Here is a 7,817-nt window from a genome sequence, read left to right as displayed (position 1 = left end):
CAGATGTTGGTGAGAAGGACTTTGCAGGGTCGACTGGGCTGGGTGTGCCTTTGTCATGTCTGTAGCCGGTGCCGAGGTCAATACTGGGTGGTCCATCCGGTTTTATTCTTATTCATAGTGGTTGTGTACAACTGAGTGGCTTGCTAGGCCATTTCAGAGGGCAGTTAAGAGTCAACCAGATTGTTGTAGGTCTGGAGTCACATATAGGCCAGACCAGGTAAGAACGGCAGATTTCCTTCCCTAAAGGACATTAGTGAACCAAATGGGTTTTTAATGACAATCCGGTAGTTTCATGGTAACCATTACTGATACTAGCTTTTTATTCCAGATTGATTTAATTAACTGAATTAAAATTTCCCAGCTGCCATGGTGGGATTTGAACTCATGTCTCTGGATCATTATTCAAGGCCTCTGGATTACTTGTCCAGTGACGTTACCACTATGCTACTGTTCCAGTAAATGTTGGTCCGTTAGAGGACGAGACTGGGGAATTAGTAATGGGGAACATGGAGATGGCAGAAACTCTGAACAAGTATTTTGTAGCAGTTTTTATGGTAGAGGACACTAACAATATCCCAACAGTGGATAGTCAATGGGCTATGGGGGGGGGGGCGGGGGGGGAGGAACTTAACACAATCACAATCACTAAGGAGGTGGTACTCAGTAAAATAATGGGATTAAAGGCAGATAAATCCCCTGGACTTGATGGATTGCATCCTAGGGTCTTAAGAGAAGCAGTGGCAGGGATTGTGGATGCATTGGTTGTAATTTACCAAAATTCCCTGGATTCTGGGGAGGTCCCAGCAGATTGGAAAACTGCAAATGTAACACCCCTATTTAAAAAAGGAGGCAGACAAAAAGCAGGAAACTAGACCAGTTAGCCTAACATCTGTGGTTGGGAAAATGTTGGAGTCCATTATTAAAGAAGCAATAGCAAGACATTTGGAAAAGCAAAATTCGGTCAGAGTCAGCATGAATTTATGAAGGGGAAGTCATGTTTGACAAATTTGCTGTAATTCTTTGAGAATGTAACAAATCAATGGATGTGGTGTATTTGGACTTCCAGAAGGCATTTGACAAGGTCCCACATAAAAGGTTACTGCACAAGATAAAAGTTCATGGGGTTGGGGGTAATATATTAGCATGTATAGAGGATTGGCTAACTAACAGAAAACAGCGAGTCAGGATAAATGGTTCATTCTCTGGTTGGCAATGAGTAACTAGTGGGGTGCCACAGGGATCAGTGCTGGGGCCCTAACTATTTACAATCTATATTAACGACTTGAAAGAAGGGACTGAGTGTAATGTAGCCAAGTTTACTGATGATACAAAGGTGGGAGGAAAAGCAATGTGTGAGGAGGACACAAAAAATCTGCAAAAGGACATAGGCTAAGTGAGTGGGCAAAAAATTGGCAGATGGAGTATAATGTTGGAAAGTGTGAGGTCATGCACTTTGGCAGAAAAAAATCAAAGAGCAAGTTATTATTTAAATGGAGAAAGATTGCAAAGTGCTGCAATACAGCGGGACCTGGGGGTACTTGTGCATGAAACACAAAAGGATAGTATGCAGGTGCAGCAAGTGATCAGGAAGGCCAATGGAATCTTGGCCTTTATTGCAAAGGGGATGGAGTATAAAAGCAGGGAAGTCTTGCTACAGTTATACAGGGTATTGGTGAAGGCCACACCTGGAATACTGTGTGCAGTTTTGGTTTCCATACTTACGAAAGGATATATTTGCTTTGGAGGCAGTTCAGAGAAGGTTCACTAGATTGATTACGGAGATGAGGGGATTGACTTATGAAGAAAGATTGAGTAGGTTGGGCCTCTTTTCACTGGAATTCAGAAGAATGAGAGGTGATTTTTGTAGCATATGTAGGCACCTTTAGTAATGACTCCACGAGGCAGGGTATGATACTTAAACTGTGTAGACCTGTAGTCCTTTATTTGCAGCTCCTGAATGCAGACAACAAGCTGTGTGTTCCTTTTTATACTGGGTTACCTGCAGTGTGCAGGTAACCCTTAGGTTTCCAGCAGCAGCACCCTCTGGTGTACAGGCAAGGTGTGTATAGTATAAGGGTACATTCAGTGTTGCGTAACAGTGTCTCAGACATCACACAGTAAACAGGCATGCATACACAACAACTTTATCGAAATGTATAAGATTATGAGAGGGCTTGACAGGGTGAGTGCAGAGAGGATGTTTCCACTGATGGGGGAGACTAGAACTAGAGGGCATGATCTTAGAATAAGGGGCCGCCCATTTAAAACTGGGATGAGGAGAAATTTCTTCTCTCAGAGGGTTGTAAATTTGTGGAATTCACTGCCTCAGAGAGCTGTGGAAACTGGGACATTGAATAAATTTAAGACAGAAATAGACAGTTTCTTAAACGATAAGGGGATTAAGGGGTTATGGGGAGCGGGCAGGGAAGTGGAGCTGAGTCCATGATCAGATCAGCCATGATCGTATTGAATGCTGGAGCAGGCTCGAGGGGCCGTATGGCCTACCCCTGTTCCTATTTCTTATATTCTTATGTTCTTATGATTAGGGGCCGACGCTAAATGAGGCGTGTACACCTAATTTTTTGAGCGGATCGTTAGCGGGACGTTGCATGTCGACTGACATCATCATCTGATATTTCCGGTGTGGGCGGTAAAAAAGGGTTTTCAGATCGCCGGCTTCTCGCCCATTCTCAAACCACCTAGTCTCCACTTTTGAAAATGGGCGTTACCACGAGCGATATGAAATGGGCGGTAGCGTTAAAAATTTTCTGACCTTCTGCCATAAAGTGTGGCTGTCCTTAGCAACGGCATGGCGTCGCTCGATTCCTGCGATTCTGGAGGTCAAAGGTCACCATGACATGCGCAGAAGAGGAGACAGAGAGAGGGAGCTCAGAGTGACTGAAAGCGTGGCTGGGTGTGGTGTGGCTGCCTTGGGAGGAAGGAGGGAGACTTTAGAGCTTCACAGCAAGTAGGCAAACAAAATGTAGGTGTTACCAGTCACATATCTGACCGAATTTGGCCTATAATGGAGGGAGAGGAGGAGGCATCACAGCATGCTGTGGAGACTGATACCGGAGAGAGCAGTGAACTGGGAGGGGAGCACACTGGAGGGCGCAAAAGAGCCAGGAGGTTCTTGGATGAGGCAAATGCCTTCCTCCTGCAGGAGGTCAAGTTACGCTGGGGTGATTTGACACAGGGAGAGCGTGGGAAGCCCACCCCAAAGGCATACGAGAAGATATGGACCGAGATAGCAGAGGTCGTCTCATCGGCGACCAACGAGGTGGGTCAGGGCAACTAATGCCGCAAACGATGGAATGATCTTGTGGGATCCACAAGAGTATTACATTGATTTACATGTGCTTATGCATATATATAATTTGATTTGTAACAGTCATGAATGAATATCATCAGATGTGAGGTCTTGCACTTTTACCGGGAATGTTTTACTCAAAGCCTGCGGTTACGGTGTACATCTTTAGGTAAAAAATGATAATTATCATAATAATCATGATTACATTTGTCGGATATGTGTTGTATCAGTCTCTGTGACAGTACCTAGCAATGATATCATGCAATGATCTCATGCCATGTCCCTGTCACCTTTTACAGAAGAAGCTATTGACGATGAGGTCCGTGCAGAGGCGAACAGGTCGGGGGCCACCAGTCCCCAGCAACAGCACTGACATGGAGGAGCATGTGCTCGCACTTGTGGGGAAGCACCCCCGGACACATCTACAGACACTGAAGTGATGCCACTTGAGTAAAGCTTACACCATTGCGTCATGTAAAGTCTTTACATGCCACACCCACTCATATCCGAACAATCATATATGATAGATGATTTCTAAAAGTGTCATAGAAATAATGCTGGCCTAATGAAAATCATTGCAACGCACAATGTGTTGATGGTCATAAATTTGATGTCTGTGATGATTTTGATAGCGGTGGTGCTTTTGTCATGCATATGCTGTGTGTAGCGCTGGACTCACCTTGTCAGCCTAGCACCCCCTTCTCCTCTAATAACCTTTATTGTGTTTTGCAGCACAGCCAGCAGCGCGGCCCCAGGCAAGACCACAGAGGCCAGAAGGTGGGGGCATGGGCAGGGGTTGGCGTACAATCCTACTACATCTGGTGCTGAAGAGCTTCGATTCTCGCCCGTCAATCCGCTGGGTCTGTTCTCGACGGATGAAAGCACGGACTTCGAAGAACCTGCATCGCCACGCTCCAGAAGCCAGTCCACCACAAGGCCATCTAGTGGTTCTCCTGTCATTCCTGCCTCCACTCTGGAAGTACCGGCCCCAAGCATCTCGCCACAGGGCACTCCATTTGTCCCCAGGACGGTGCCGACCCCACGGAGCTCTCGTGGGCGCGGCAGGTCTGGTCCACGAGCGCCACATGAGAGCGGAGAGAAGGTACAGTTGTCCAGGAGGACTGTAGACATTGGTGACTAGCTCATCAAAGCATTGGGGGGCATAACCCGACAGCTGGCCACCATGACCGAGTACATTCCGCGCATGGCTGAGGCCCTGGATGCGATAGCCAGGGACACTGCTGCCACAGGCCTCCCAGTGGTGCCCGAGTGCGAAACTCCACCCCTAGGTTCCGCACCACCACTGCGAACGACAGATGAAAGCAAGGACCAAGATCATGCTTCTGCATCAGAGAATGTTGCCCCCTTGGCACCCCCCGCTCCCGTACCCATGCAACCAACGCATCTGCCTTCATCCCCCCCAATGACACACCGCCTGAGGAGCTCCTCAGTGTCAATGGTGGAAAAAGTGGGGTGTGGGCGGGTTTGGCTGTGATACTTATGATTTCAGACCAATGTTGGTATTAAATTTTTGTTATTGAACCTTGTTGCGCATTGTCTCAGATAGCTGGACCATTACACACTGGTGATTCCTTACCATGACAGGGTTAAATACAACTTTTAACATCAATCAACGTAAACTTTAACTGGCACCAAGGTGATGGGCACCATTGATGTCTGAGCTGCACAAACACAGCAGTGTGTCAGCATTGTCACTCACATCAGCGCTTTTTCAGGCAAATCTTTCAGATATCAGCTACTCATGTAAGAGTGGGATTTAACAAATGCCAGCCACACCGTTGGCGTTCGTTCCGGTTAGTTCCACTTTCTTGGGGCATTTTTTTGGTCGAGCGATATTGTGGGCGTTATGTTTGCATGGTGGTGAAATTGACGCTGGGCGATCTCATGGCCGCTAGTTTGGGTAAATATGCTCTTTACGACAAAAAACAGTGGGCAGACGTTAATATTGAATCTCGGTGTTAAGTTTGTGTGGAAAGTAACGCTGGGTGATATTATGGGTGTTGATTTCGCTCATTCTGCTGATTCCGTCCAAAAAAAGTGGGCGGGCAGTAATATTTTTTCCCGGCGTTACGTACATGGGGAAAGTAACGCTCGGCGATAAGTTTCTTAAAAATATCCGTCAGTTTCCATTTTGTGCTAAAATGGGCGATATATGGGCGGTATACATCATTTCAGTGGTAAAATGGGCGTTAAGTGGGTGTTAAGCATGCAAAAAAGATGGAGGTTCTAGCCCTTGGTCTATTGGGAGATTATCCATTCCATAATTTAAGCCAGGGGATTTCTGGTGTAAACCGACGGTCTTAGAAGAGAGTGCAATTCATCATTTCAATTAGAATTCTATTAATCTTTTATCCATGGTGACCCAGTGTGGGTAATGTAATTCTAAGTGAAGTTCTACTGGTACATGGACCCCTGTTCCCTGGATACACAGACTTGTTCCAATCATAACAAGAAAACTAAAATATTTTGCTTTTAATGTAAGCTTTAGTCAAACACTATGGATGTTAGAAGCCAAGTCGCGTGCCAGAAATAAGTGTTGTTCGCAGTCGTATCAGATGGTTCAAGCTTTATCTGATTGAGTTCCGTGCTAGAACTGCACAGTTACTGGGGAACAGGAAGATTAATCAGTCATTTCCCCTCCTTTATCAATTGACATTTTTTCTGTATTTTCTCAAGCGTACAGTTTAAATATGAATGAGCTCGTGACACGTTTGTTTGATGCTGGTGGGTGGTACAAATTCTGGTTTCCTTTTAGATATTGTCACTTGTACTTTAGTGTATTGTCAGTTGTAAGTTGCTCTAATTGGCTGTGGTACTTGTGCGTAAACCTTGTCCCAGTATGGATTTAGAGTTTTTACAGTTTGAGTTAGACTATTACCCAGTCACCATCTACCAGTTTATGAGTGCCCCACTTGCGTTTATCTTCTACTACCTCTCCATCACAGGACACCTTTCTTTGACTGCAAGGTAAGCAACAACAACAACAATAGCTTCTATTTATATAGCATCTTTAATGTAGTAAAACATCTCAAGGCGCTTCACAGGAGTGTTATAAGGCAAAAATTTGACACCAAGCCACATAAGAAGAAATCAGGCAAGATGATCAAAAGATTGTGGGAAGGCTGTATCCAGTGGGGTTCCACAGGGCTCAGTGCTGGGTCCCTTGCTTTTTGTGGTATATATCAATGACTTGGACTAGAATGTTGGGGGTATGACTAAGAAGTTTGCTGATGACACTAAAATAGGCTGTGTGCTTGATAATGAAGAAGAAAGCTGCGGACTGCAGGAAGATATCAATGTACTGGTCAGCTGGGCGGAACAGTAGCAAATGGAATTCAATCCAGATAAGTGTGAGGTAATGCATTTGGGGAGGTCTAACAAGGCAAGGGAATACACATTAAATGGTACAACACTGAAAAGTGTAAAGGAACAAAGGGACCCTGGAGTGCAGGTCCACATATCCCTAAAGGTAGGAAGCCAGGTAGATAATGTGGTTAAGAAGGCATATGGAATACTTGCCTTTATTAGTCGAGGCATGGAATACAAGAGCAAGGAGGTTATGCTTGAATTGTATAAAACATTGGTTAGGCCACAGCTGGAGTACTGTGTGCAGTTCTGGTCACCACATTACATGAAAGATGTGATTGCACTGGAAAGGTGCAGAGGAGATTTACAAGAATGCTGCCTGGACTGCAGAATTTTGGCTATGAGGAAAGATTGGAGATGCTGGGTCTGTTTTCTTTGGGACAGAGGAGGCTGAGGGGAGACCTGATTGAGGTGTATAAAATTATGAGGGGCCTGGATAGAATGGATAGGAAGGACCTGTTTCCCTTGGCAGAGGGGTCAACAACCAGGTGACATAGATTTAAAGTATTTGGGGGGGAGGTTTAGAGGAGATATGAGGGGAAATATCCTCACCCAGAGGGTAGTGGGGATCTGGAACTCTCTACCTGAAAAGATGGCAGAGGCAGAAATCCTCATCACATTTAAAAAATACTTGGATGTGCACTTAAAGTGCCATAATTTACAGGGCTACGGACCAAGAGCTGGAAAGTGGGATTAGGCTGGATAGCTCGAGGTTGGCCGGCGCGGACTCGATGGCCTGAAATGACCTCCTTCCGTGCTGTAAATTTCTATGATTCTATGAAACTTAATTCTCTGTAAAGTGCTTTTGGACATCCGGTGGCCATGAAAAACGCTATATAAATATAAGTCTTTATGTGTTGTTATATTTGTAAATCTCCAGCTTTGAGTATTACAGATCCAAAAGCAAACGATATAAAAAAGGGGACTGCCCAGAGAAGGGAGAATAATCTGCAGGAAACATTCGAGCTTGGTAGACCATTTCTTTCAGTCTTTGGGTTGCAGTTATACAAGGCAGACCGAGGAAGTGAAGGAGCAACAGAAAGTATTTTTAATTTGAATGTAAAGCAAGTCCTTTACTGCCATTTTTAGTGCTGATCTAACATGGAAATTATGGGCTGGA

Source organism: Pristiophorus japonicus, chromosome 1, assembly GCF_044704955.1.
Source record: "Pristiophorus japonicus isolate sPriJap1 chromosome 1, sPriJap1.hap1, whole genome shotgun sequence".
Taxonomy (NCBI): domain Eukaryota; kingdom Metazoa; phylum Chordata; class Chondrichthyes; family Pristiophoridae; genus Pristiophorus; species Pristiophorus japonicus.
The sequence above is the reverse complement of the archived record's forward strand: the minus strand, read 5'-3'. Positions refer to the sequence as shown.